This window comes from Bidens hawaiensis, unplaced genomic scaffold, assembly GCF_021521415.1.
Source record: "Bidens hawaiensis isolate Kalapana, Puna unplaced genomic scaffold, B.hawaiensis_p1.1 tig00067577_1, whole genome shotgun sequence".
Lineage (NCBI taxonomy): Eukaryota > Viridiplantae > Streptophyta > Magnoliopsida > Asterales > Asteraceae > Bidens > Bidens hawaiensis.
Window position 1 is genome coordinate 25287 of NW_027501982.1, and position 14305 is coordinate 39591.

Here is a 14305-nt window from a genome sequence, read left to right on the forward strand (position 1 = left end):
TTAGAACTTCGAATGTTCTTGTTCTTGTGTATCACCTCGGGTTCAAATACATCCTCAATAATTACTTTGTCAACATTTTCAACAAAGACTTTGTTGCTTTCAACATGAGGTTTTTGAGTTGCCGGTTGGATTTTAACAGGTTCAGATTTATCTAGTTTAGATTTTTCAAAAATCACAGGTTCTTTCACATTCACATCTTTTTCTCTTTTAGCAAAAGGATTTACTTTATAATCATTGTGAAAAGGTGGTGGAATTTCAACAAAACCTATACCTTTCTTTGAATCTTTTTGCTTACCAGATACTTCAATTATTTTGTTTAGCAAAAAGGATGAATTTCTGAATTTTCCCAACTTGTTCTTTAACTCAAGAACCTCATTCTCTAGCTTAGTTATCTTTGAACGATGTTTCAGAATTTCTTGAAACTTTTGATCATTAATTGTCATTTTCACAGATAACTCAGCCTTAAGATCATGGTTACTTGTCGACAAAGCTTCAATCTTCTCTCGAGATCTCATTTGAGATTCAAGAGATTGCCGATAAGTATCCTTTAATGAGGCAATTTCTCTTACTAAATTATCAATATGATTCTTCAAAGACTCTAACTTAGGTTTGTTAGTCTCACATTCAACACAAGTTACTTTAACAGATGAAGTAGCAGAGATAGAATGACTAACCTCATTGATCTTAGCCATGCAAGAAAACGTGGTTGGAGTATTAACACATGAATCATCAGAGTCTAATTCAGTGTCATTATCTGACAATATTTCACTTCCGCTTTCATCTTGAAATACTTCGTTTGTCTTGAACATGACCAAATTGGCTTGATTATCACATCACATAAGTCGTTGTGACCAATCAGTTCCACCAGCTAACATTGCTTGTGACCCAGAAGTAGATGGTTTCTTTTCAGCATCATTACCTCATGGTGTAGAAGAACTTTGGTTTTGACCACGAGGACCAGTATACTCCTTTTTCGGCTTATCACATTCTTTTGCAAAATGCCCAAATTCCAGGCAATTATAACATTTGACTTATAGTTTATCAAATCCTAACTTCTTGTTTAAAGCGGGAAGATCTTTGCCAGTCCTTTGCATAAACCTTTTAACTTCAAGTCCATAATCTCTAAGTCATCCGGATCAATCTGATCATAGTCTTCATCGGTCAAATCACTTGCGGCTATCTTAATACTCACCAAATTCTCATAGGAAGACATGAATGCTGTCAGAAAAGCAAATATTTTTCAGCTTCCTTCATGTTTACAGTTGGTGGTGGAGAGAATTGATTTGTAGTAGATGAATTTCCAGATCCAACAGAAACACCAGGTGATCTAGAATTACCAGCAGTGTAGAAACATGCTCTTGGATCACTATAGATGGTTGTCGCCTTCTCAATTGCAGTTTGTGTAAGAAATGCAGTGATTGGTGAAATGGTTGACCTTAAAGGCATGCTACCACCATAAAAATCAGGATCTTGACTCTCCTTGGAAGACTTTTGACATTTGAGATCGTATTCTCTTGCTTCAATCTTTTGCATGAATTCGGATGCAGTCAAGTCTTCATTGTTGAAGTAATTGTTCTCTTTCAGAACCATCAAAAACGTAGAATAAGAACTCGATAGTGCACTCTTGATAGTATCAATCTTATAAACCTCAGAAGTTTCCAGCTTCATTTTATCCATCTCAGCTATCAAATGATTGAACCTTGTCGTCATCTCCTCAACAGTCTCACCCTTCAATAAATTAAAGTTCCTAAGTTGAAACTTTAGCATTACTTTCTTGCTTTCAGAAGTGTTACCCATACTCCTCATACGAATAAGTTGGAATAGTGAAGCACAAATTTTTATGCTACCCACTTGGTGAAAGATGTTTTCGGATAAAGCCGTTGTAAGAGTTGAATAGGCATTTGTTTCAATCTCCAATGCTTTCTTTTCTTCTTGTGATTATTAAGAAATAGCTTTAGGTGTGTAACCGATAGTCTCATCTCCAATCATAGGAACGGTGTAAACCTCATCCAATCAATATGAGCAGTTAGGGTGAACAGAACCCAAATGAGCACGAAAACGGGGTTCCCATTTAGCAAATTCGCTAAATTTCATTAATCGTGGACATTTTGAATTTGAACCTATCTTGGTATCTAGTTGCAGCATTTGTTGCATTAACATATTTTGAGACGCCAAAGCATACATACCGGCCATATTGTTAAATGACAATACTTTCAAACATCAGGGGTTAAAATTGAAAATGTCTTAACTAATTATAAATAGTTAAGACAAGAAGAAAAGTATTAACGAATTTGAAATGATAACGAATCAGAAATAAATTTTAACGAATCTGAAATGTTAACGAATCAGAAATGTTTTAACGAACTTGTAAACAAACTAGTTTGATGAATTGAGTCAACGAATCTGATTTCAGAACAACGAATCACTAAGTGAAAACTTAGCGAATTAGAATAACGAATTGGTGAGTTTCCTTAATGAATCACTAAACGAATTAGGTGACGAATTAAAGTAACAAACTAGCTACAGTTGATAACGAATCAACTATAGCGAATCAGGTTGTTACACCGGTTGTAACAAACTCTGAAAACTATTCCCACGTGGCAAAAGTTGTTGGAATTAAGTTAACGAAATAAGACACGTGCCTTACGAACTGAAAGACACCAATGAGAAAGTGTAACGAATTGAAACACAAATTGGTGAACAGTAAGTAATGAAAATTTAATGAATCTTTAAACACCTATGAAGATCTTCAAATCTTCGACCTCCCTTTTCCAGATTTTTGGAAAATTTGAACACCAAAACCAAAAACCCAAATATGTTATACTCAACCAATTCAACACCAAATCGCACAAATCACCTATCAAACTACTCGGAAACACAACGCGAAATCAACTCAATCCATCTCGTAACTCAAATCACTATAAATCAAAATCAATTTGACCAAAACACACACTCTGTTTTTCGGCCAAAATGGATCTAAACCAATTCAATCCAAAATCCAATTCCTTATCACAACAACCTTCTAATACCTTAACCAACACAGATCAAATCCAAATCAATCCATAACCAGTCCAATTCACACTCAATTTGATTCAAATCAAACCATATACAAATTTATACCACAATACCAATTAACAGTCCTTTAATTAACAAATAACACTCGAATCAAAAGCAATCGAACACCGAAAGCTCTGATATCTCATGTAAATACCTTAATCAGATCTCAGATCTGATATATATTATAATAACTAAAACGGATCTAGTTCATGATGCTTCTTATACGAGTATGTATTAATGTTATATCTATTAGTATTGATTGTATATATGTGTATGTATAATATTAAGATGAATATTGAGTGAACAATTGGGCAGAGGTTCGATAATCTTAACTCAATGCTTTAATTAAACAGTGGAAAGTACCACTATATATAGAAGACGGGTCTAGTTCGTTAACATTCCATGACGAACCAGACACCGACTTCGTTACAATACTTTAACGAAATAAACTTAACGAAACACCACCTGATTTGTTAAACGTCCTTAATGAATCAGGAGGAAACATAACTTAAGTCTAGTTCGTTAGACAACCTTAACGAACTAGATGACTAACTTAACGAACTACATTAATGTCTATAATAATTATTACATAAATACAACGATAAATACATTAACCATAGTTACAAAGACTCGAGACGCATAATCGTGCACTAACAAAACTTACTACTAGTGATATTACACTTACAGTTTACTACATGCCCGTCAAACATATATCTTTGTTAAGATTACTTTGATATGAAGTAATGTTTATGAAAATTCGTTTATGAATGATTATAGCATATCTATAAAATACTTTCAAGGTTAATAGCCATAGCCTAGATTGATATCTAAGTTATAATTCAAATAACTTAAAAGTAACTCCTACCTTAGTATGGATACTTGGAATGATAATACTAAGAAAACTTGATGGTAGGATCCTGATCTACTCACTTATATGATTGCTAACTTGTTTATGAATTTGTTACTTGAATAAATTACGGGAAAACAGGACGTCGGCTTGTCACGGCAATCAGACACACTTTCCTATGTTAAGTGTGTGAAAGTAGAGGTGTGGTGGGATGAGAATAGCTCAATGTCCGTCACCCCATTTTATAGGCAAAATCCGTGACCCATCGCGATACGCCATGGGTTCCGCTTTACCCAATCGCGTATCGCGACATCGCAATGTGACGCTGCCTTACCAGATGGTGACACGTGGCCTGTCATATCGTGCCATGTGTTGACACTTGTTTGGACACGTGTCCCCTTTTATTTAACCTTGTCATCACGCTACACGATGGTCCTTTGGATTGAGCCATCACATATCGCTACGCCGCCTGAGGCTTGGTTTTTGTGCAAGTCCACTGCGCTACACGATGGGCTTAAGGCTTGTCCCATCGCGTATCGCGATTGATGAATTTTCCAGAATTTTCATGTTTGGTCCCTATACTTTATAAGTTAGTTATTTTTGGGAAATTTCAAGTAGGGTAACTTATGCGGTGTTACATCCTCCCCACCTTTTGAATAATCTCGTCCTCGAGATTTATTGGAATAGATAGCGATATTTCTTCATCATTTCTGATTCGAGCTCCCACTTATACTCGAGTCCTCTCCTTGAATCCCATTTGACTTCACGAGCTTGGGTCGCTTTTGCTTAAGGAACTTGATCATACTATCTTCTATTTGAATCAGTTGTTCTACAAATTTAAGCTTCTCATTGATCTTAACGACTTTTAATGGCATAGTAAGATTTTCGTCGGCTAAACACTTGCTTAGATTAGATACGTGAAACACGTCATGAATACCTTTCATTTCATCGGGTAATTCTAGTCTGTAAGCAACTGGTCCGATTCATTCAAGTATCTTAAATGGTCCAACAAAGCGTGGACTCAGTTTTCCTTTCTTTCCGAATCTTACTACTCCTTTTGCAAGGCAAGACTTTCAATAATACTTTATCTCCTTCTTTAAAATCCAATGGCTTGCAAAGAATATTTGCATAGCTTTTCTGTCTATCTCTTGTTGCCTTCAATCATTCACGGATTTGTATAACTTGATCATTGGTTCTTTGAACAATTTCAGGTCCTGATAACTGACTATCACCTGTTTCAGACCAACATACAACTGTCCTACACTTCCTCCCATATAAAGCTTCAAATGGTGCCGTTTGGATACTCGTATGATAAATATTATTGTATGAGAATTCCATTAAAGCAAGAGGAGTGTCCCAACTTCCTCCTAAGTTGATGACACAAGCACGAAGCATATCTTATAATGTTTGTATTGTATGTTCACTTTGCCTTCAGTTTGGGGATGGTATGCAGTACTTAAGTTTAGTCGAGTCCTAATTTCCTTTTGAAAGATTGAAATTTTTTTTGAAGAGAAACGGATATTGTGTTTTCAACGTATAATTGTTCTAAATTATCCATACTGTAAGTCTCTTGTATTGGTATGAAATGTGCAGACTTGGTAAGTCTATCTACAATAACCTAGATTGCATCGTTCTGGCTAGAAGTTTTAGGTAACTTCATGATGAAATCCATGGTTATCATATCCCATTTCTATATTGGTATTTCAGGTTGTTGTAATAATCCTAACGGCTTTTGATGTTCGGCTTTTACTTTAGAATACATCAGGCATTTGGCTACATCTAAAGCAATATCCCTCTTCATACCAATCCACCACTAATCATCTTTTAAATTGTGATACATCTTGTCGCTTCCCAGATGCATCATATACTTGGATTAATGAGCCTCATCAAGAATCTTTTTTCTTAAACTCCCGACCATTGGTACCCAAATTCTTGTACCTAGTCTAAGTCTTTTGTCACTTCCTTTGACTAGTTGATCGATTGTACCGTTCTCTTTTTCGGCTTTAATGTTTCCTTCTTCTAGTGCCAATTTCTGAGCTTTTTTGATATGACTAGTTAAATCTACTTTAAGTTCCAATCTAAGAGCTCAGACTCTCTTTGGCTTTTCATGTTCTTTCCTACTTAAGGCATCAGCCACAACGTTGGCTTTTCCTTGGTGATATATGATCTCACAGTCATAATCGTTAATTTCCTTTTGATCAAATATATGCTTCAAACTTTTATGATCCGTGTATTCTATGAACTTTACACCATACAAGTAATGTCGCCCTAATTTCAACGCGAAAATTATAGCGCCTAATTCAAGGTCGTGTGTGGTGTAATTGTTTTCGTGAACTTTTAATTGTCTTGAAGGATAAGCAATTAGTTTTTTCCTTGCATCAAAACACATCCCATTCCCGTATGCGAAGCATCACAGTATATGGTAAAGTTATCCAATCCTTCTGGCAAAGCCAAGATAGGTGCATTGGTTAACTTTTGTTTTAAGTGAGCAGAATGCTTCCTCTTGTTTTGGTCCCCATTCAAACTTAATAGATTTCCTTGTAAGTGTAGTTAATGGGACATCTATTCTAGAAAAGTCTTGTATGAATCTTCGTTAATATCCAGCTAATCCTAGAAAACTTCTGACTTGAGTTGGTGTCTTGGGTTTCTCCCATTTGGTGATGGATTCTATTTTAGCTGGATCTACTTGAAAACCCTTTTCGTTTATAACATGACCAAGAAATTGAACTTCGGACAACCATAATTCACATATGGAGAATTTGGCATACAATTTCTTGTTTCTTAGGGTTTCAAATATGATTTTTTAAATGTACTTGATGATCGTATTAGATTTTGAATAAACAAGAATGTCATCAATGATTACGATAACAAAATTGTCAAGATACGGTTTGCAAATATGATTTATCATGTCCATGAAAGCTGCCGGAGCATTAGTGAGTTCGAAAGGCATCACAGTGAACTCATAATGTCCATATCGGGTTCTAAACGTTGTTTTAGGTATATCTACCTCTTATACTTAACTGATGGTGACACGATCTAAGATCAATTTTAGAAAAACAACTTGCTCCTTGGAGTAGATCAAACAAATCGTCAATTCTTGGAAGTGGATACTTGTTCTTGATCGTAACCTTATTTAATTATCTATAATCTATACACATTCTCATTGATCCGTCCTTCTTCTATTCTAACAAAATTGGAACTCCCCTTGGTGATGAACTCGGTTGTATGAATCCTTTTTCTAAAATCTCATCTAACTGTTTCTTCAATTCTTTCATTCCGTTGGTGCTAGTCGATAAGGAGACTTAGCTATCTGTGAAGTTCCTGGTGTAAGATCGATTCTAAATTCTACCTCTCTATCTGGTGGGGCTTCGGTAATTCGTCGGGAAACACATCTTCAAATTCAGATACGATTGGCACTTCTTCCATCTTTTTGGGTTTGGGTTCTTTAGTTACATAGGCCATGAATGCAAGCAATCCTTTACCTAAGCAACTACTTGCTTTTATTTAGAAATTATTCCTACTTTTTTTGCTTCTCTGTCTCCGGTGATATGAATGATTTTATGGTTAGATGTTCGGATTTCAATGGCTTTATCATTACATAAGATACGAGCCTGATTAGAGGATAACTAATACATACCTAAAACTACATCAAAACCTGCCAATGTCATTGGTAACAGTCATACAGGTATGACGTGATCGGCTAAGGAAATAGTGGCGTTATTTAAGGTTTCAGTTATTTTACTTACATTTCCATCAGCAGTCTCGACTTCGTAATGTTTATCTAGTTTAAATAAGGGTTCATTTAATAGACTACAGAATTTATAATATATAAAAATTTGGTTTGCACATGAGTCAAATAAACCCTAGCATAAACATTATTAACAGGAAACGTACCGGTGATAACATCCGGTATGTCAGCTGCCTTCTGCGTATCCAACATGAAGACCCTTGCGTTTCCTTTCTTGGCATCAGTCTTGGAACCGCTACCACTTGCACCAGCCGCTGTTGTCGTCGGCTTCTTCTTTGGACATTCGTTGCAAAAATGCCCCTTCTCTTCACAATCGAGACATACCACCGCCTTCCTCTTGCAGTCGGCTTCCACATGTCCCGATCTCTTGCAAAAATTACACGTAATGGTGTTCGTTGGTCGAAGACATCTACCGAAATGTCTCCTACTGCAAGACTTTCAAACAGGGTGACTATACACAAACGCCCCTTCCCTCTTCTTCTCAACCTTCTTCATTTTTCCTCTAACTGACATCTTGCGATCATCTATCTTCTTCTCATCCCAATTTCTAATCATCCCATCCATCAGATATCCTGCCAACTCCATGGCAGATTCCGTCGTAGATGACATGTGTGAACCAACTAAATCACGGATTTAGATTTGTAACCCGTAAATGTATCGTGTCACTTTGTTAATTTCCGGAGTGACCAAATGAGGTACAATTCTACAATACTCAAGAAATTCAGTGTTATATTCCTTGAGGTTTGTTCCCACAACTTTGTGATTCCAAAGTTTGGTTTGTATTTGATCCATTTCATTGATTGGACAAAATTTCTTTAATATCATTGCTTTAATCGTTGCCCAGTCCAAATTGTATAATGTCTGGCCCCTCGATTTCAGCTGGATCTTACTTAATTATGTCATAACTCACACAGATTAATGAGCCGACAAGAGAGTTAATGACGGGTTGCTTTATTTAGAAAGATATCCATTTGTTAAAGGCGGAATCAATAACAAACATACGGTTGCTATGAATAATCAAAGGTAGAAAGCACACACAGGATTCACTCAAAAGATTCCATCTATATAACTTTCATCATATAAAGTGGATAATCGATTTAGGGTTTTAGGAATCCTAGGACAGCCATCACACGATATATTCTATCACAATAAATGTGTATGTCTATCCTTGTTGTGCCCCCTTGGCGACGTGCCCTAAACATTCTATTTATAGGCCTGCCAACCTAGGACAGCTGTCATTCCTTCTAAAAACCCTAAATACAATCATACATATTCAAATTACATATTCAAAATAAACTAAGTGTAAAACAAGTCTTCCGAGTAGGCTTTTCATAAATCTTAATTTTCCGAGTACGCTATGTACTCTGCCATTTTTCAGGACTTGGTAACATAGAAGTGTACTCGAAATCAGTTTTCGGGTAAATTTTACTTGAAGAGTATTTTACCAAGTAAAATACTCACCGGGTAGACTTCAGTCTTCTTGGCTTTGTCAAACTTTTCCCGACAAATCCTCACGAGCAACCTTGTTCTTCAATGATCCATTTCAGCTCTTTGCTATAAAATAACTTATTAGCAAAGTGTACTCGGGAGTACTGTTCCTTGCTTGAGCTGAACCTTGCCCGATATTACTTAGAGATATTCCTTTAGATCATCAAGCATACTTGGACCATACTTATTAATGAATACCTTGCCCGGTCTTCCAATCACTTGGCTTATTGGACATGGTTAACCAAACCTTACTCGGAAGAGTAATATACTTGGCTCTGAAGAACAGTCTTTCTTGATAAAGTGAACCTTGCCCGGATTCACATAAACTAGTGTACCTTGCCCAGCAATGCACTAATTTGCAAACCCTGCTCGGATATCCACTAAAGAAGACTTCTTGAAGTAAACCTTGCCCGAAAGACAAAATATCATAACCGGCTAAGTAAAACCTTGCTCGGATGTCTGAGGTGTGCCCGGTTCCATACTTAGGGAATTCTGATGAGGTTGAGAAGATTCCAATATTCCATATACTTCATTCTGGTCAAATATTTGACTCAACAATCTCCCCCTTAGGTCAATTGTTTGACTCAACAATCTCCCCCTGAGGTCAATTGTTTGACTCAACAATCTCCCCCTAGATTGGAACACCTCAGCTGACCCAAAACATTTCTATGGTTAATTACACTTAGCAAAAATACACATCAAATCAAAAATCAAAATTACATATTCAAATAACATAAGCAAATTACATAATCAGAAAGTTGTCCGAAGACATTACAAAACATAGCCTATTTTATTGATCTTGTCTCTTTCTTGCATTATGAATGGCTTGTTTTCGATTGATTATCTCTGAAGTAGCTTTCATTTTTAAGATATTAAGGGCTTGGTAGTGAATGTGACTTTCTGGTATAGCCAAATCCCTTATATCCATCAAGTCCTCATTGTGCAGGCATGTCAAGTCTTCATCTTTCTTAATGATCCCCAGTATTTTTCCATCATAGTTTCTCAGTACAAAATGATCATCATCTTCTTTGTATTCACTTTCAGTTATAATGCCATTATTCTGTACTGTGTAGTTGGGGAGTCTCATTCTTCTTCCCATACTTATACAAGTATTCATGTTGGACAATGGATTCTCATCTCTGAATGTCATCTGAAAGTCTCTCTCAGCTATGTCCATTCTTTTTAGCTTTGCAGTCCTGCTTGACTTGTGAGTTTGGGTTGTTCTCCAATTTCTCTTTTCTTTTAAGAACTTGAACCTTTTGTTAGGTTCTTCCCACAAAAATTTCGACAAATCATTCATCTGTCTACCTGCCAATCTGCTTCTGTTTCTGTAATCATACAATCTGAGAGTGGCCATCCTTCTCAATTGTTCTTCATTGAATTCATGGAAGTCACTTCTCACAACAATTTCTCTCAATTGTCTACTCTCCATAATCACCTTTAATGCACCAGTAACAGAATCAAAGTAAATTTCTCTTGGTAGATCCACATTAGATTGTGGTCTTGTTCTTTGTTGTGCTGAACTGCTTGATTCACCTCTTCCTCTTTGATCTCTTCCTCCTCTTGGAAATCTTCTTGAAATAGGAGGCCTGAAGGGAATGGACTTCTTTGGTTTGCTAGGCCTAAAGTTAAAGACATTAATGTATATAGCCTCAACCATCTCTGTTGGTAGATTGGCAAGTTCAACAACATTGTGTCCTGCTGCTTTATGTTCTTTTAACATTTTATCCATGCCAGGAGTTCTTGCCAATCCAGCAGGTACAAACCTACCATCAACATAGTATCTTGGGTTCTCTCATTCCCATAGGGCTTTTTCCCATTCATCCTTTTTAATATAAAAGAGGTATTTCAAATCCTCCTTTTCCAAGACATTAAAGTCTGCTTCAGTCATTCCTCTTTGATTTATCATTATGTTTCTTAGAATGTTTATCATTTCTTCATTTTCCCAAGGGAGAAATGGTTCATCCTCAGGTTCAGGTTTCGCATCTGGAGGAGCAGAGGTTTCAGCTGATTTGTCTTGTTCTTTTTCCTTCTCCCTCAGAGTGTGAATTCTTCTTCTTTTAGCTTGGGGTTCATAAGTTGCTTCAGCCTGTTTGGTAGAGCTCTCAGCTTGGACCCTTTTCAATTTTTCTTTTCTTTTCAGTTTGTTGTATTGGTCCAACACTGATTCTCTGGATAAATGTTCAACAATCTCAGGCTTCATACCTCTTTCCAGTAAATAACCACACATGCCTTCAAACTTTTTCTTCAACTCCTCCATCTTTTCCAGTTTCTCATTTTCTTTCACACATTTTTCAATCACCTTTTCTCTTTCACTGTTATAAAGATCTTGGAGTTTATCAAAAGTAAAGTGAGACAAATCCTTTTCAGAATAGTTGTGCCTTCTGAGATAATCTCTGTATTTTTGGGCATCTCTATTCATTTGTTGCATAAGCTTCTTGATAGTATTATTTTCTTCTTCTAATATCTGCTTCAATTCATCATAATTCACAGCAGCCAGAGTTTCAAAGCTTATACCAAATCTTCTTAACTTTATCACCAATGGATTTTTCTTTTTAGCTTCCAACACACTCAGCTTAATGTTTGCCCTACGTTCATCAGTCATTTCCACCTGTGGGGACACAACATTGGCAGCTTTGACATTCTTTCCTTGATCATTCTCAAGATCATCATCATTATCATCAGAATCCTCAGATTCATCCTCTTCTTCAGTTAAATCATTCATGGCATCAATTTTTGGTTCATCAGAAGGTGGATGATCTGGTTCATTTCTGGTTGGCACATCAGGGACACCTGGAATCTTTTGTCCTGGTCGTAGTGTCTGCAAAGGAATTGCCCTGATTGGGCTAGTTTAATTATCACCTTCATTATCAAGAGTCTCAACATAGTATTTATTCTTTTCATCCCATTTTCCTCTCTTTGTTTTCCTCTCATCATCCTTCTTCTGTTCATCATACTTTCTCCTTCTTGTATACACCTGTTCAAATCTTTTCTCTCTTTCCATCCTGATCTTGGTGATATTAGCCATCATCTCTTCAACAGATTCACCAGTTGGTCTCTCAGGTTCCCTTTCAGGTTCCTTTTGAGGCCTTTATTCAGATTCAGGTCCAGGTTGGCTCTGTGGTTGAACCATGCTAACCACCAAAGCCAAAAAGTTGTCAACTTCCTCAACTCTGTTCATATTAATCAATTCTTCAATCATCTCCTGATTAGCCACATCTTCAATGATCTCCTTTGCAAATTTGTCTTGATTGATCAAGGTTTCCTGCTCTGCTAACTCTACAGGGTCTATAGTTTGGGCCAGTATCTCTCTGTCCCTTGTTTCTCTCAGAATGTTTTCTAGTTCCCTTATAGCAGCAGCAGCAACATCATCATCTTTGAACAGTACATCCTTTTCAGGATATGCCTTAACAGGCTCTTCTTCTGAAACTTTGGCTTTTCCCTTTTCCAACCTTTTCTTTAAATCTTCTTCACTTTCTGGTGGAAAATTATCAATATCTCTTTCTAGCTCATCCATCTCCTCATCAAACTCTACTGTCTTGGAGCATTCTGCTTGTTCATTTTCTGGTTCAGTGAGCACAATCTCCTCAGTAGCAGTATCTTCATCATTCATCACTTCAGTGTCTACTTATGTAAGTATGTCAGTCAAGACATAAGTAGCTATGTCAGTAGGAGTATTAGTGGCCATATCAGTGATAGCCACATTTTCTTCTGTATTTATCTCTTCAATCCTTTTCTCTGTCTCAACCTGCTCTTCAACATTTATATTTTCAATTTCATTCACTTTCTCAACAGTCTCTTCATCTCTTCTTTCATCAATGTAATCGTAGACTTGTTCTGCACCCTTAGACATATCTCCTTCATACTCATCATCATCAATCCTCCTTTCATCACTGCTTTCCTCTCCATCATCATACACATTTACAATCAACTTTAAAGCATCAGCAGTCTCTGTAAATGTTACATTTTCTTCATCATTTCCACCTGAGACAGCTGGCATAGATACATTCTCCCCCTGTTTTGGGGCAGCTGAGGTCTTCTCAGCCTCCTGCTCCAGGGTTTAAATTCTCAAATTTTCTTCTACTAGTCTCTTCAACAACATAACATTTTCCTCAGTTACTTCCTCATTCCTTCTTCTCAGTTCAGCATTTTCTTTTAATAATGTTAAAAGGTCACTATCCATTTGTGGTGTTGTAGGTGGTGATGTGGTGAAATGTTCATAATCAGGTTGTTCTTGTTTTGAAATGTGGGATTGAAATATGGATGGTGGTGTTTGTGGTGGTGGGGATGTATGTGTAGATATTTTTGGTTGGCTTAAGGTTAGGATTTGTGGTTATGTGTGAGTGATCTGGTGTGGTGGAGTTTGTGGTGGTGATGATGACAGCTCAAGTTTCTACCCCTGACTAAGTGCAAAAACTTCAATATTCACTTCGTCTCCTCCTTCATCTCCATTACCATCTACATAATCAGAGTTTCCATCATCATCACTGTCATCATCCTCTCTTCCTTCCTCCTCTGAGCTTAACTCAGGTATTGGCATCACTTGCAAGTCATGGTACAATAACCATGGCAATATCTCAAATGGAACATTTGAGTTGTATGTATTTGAGACACCTGGATTTTTTATTCTTCTATATGTGTCAGGGTCATGCAGTTGGTGTGTAGTTCCAACAGTGGGTAGATCTTGAAGCTCACTGTTGAAGATTATCTGTAGGAATCTTGGATATTGTAAAAATCTTTTTCTTTCAGGCTTCTTCGGATTTCCTACTAATCCTTCAAATATCATCTTAGAGAAATTGAAGGGTAGATCATACATAATCCCAACAGTGGCATTTGCCAAGTCATGACTCATCAATGACCATGATCCCTTTCTTGGAGCAAATCCATGGATCACATGGTGAATAAGAAACCTGTACAACATAGGGAACATACCCCTCTGAAACTGTCCTTCATGTATAGTTCCTTGATACCCCATTGTTTCTTCAAATATCTTCATCAAGTGAGGTGTGCTGAAGTATATAGAATTATGATCACCATCATTCAACCATAGACATCTTCTTATCAACCCCTCTGTAATGTGGATTTCTTGTCTGCCAACAGTTGCTTCAATTGGTTTACCATTTATGTCCTCAACCAGTTCAGCAGATCTCCAGAAATCCAAGGAG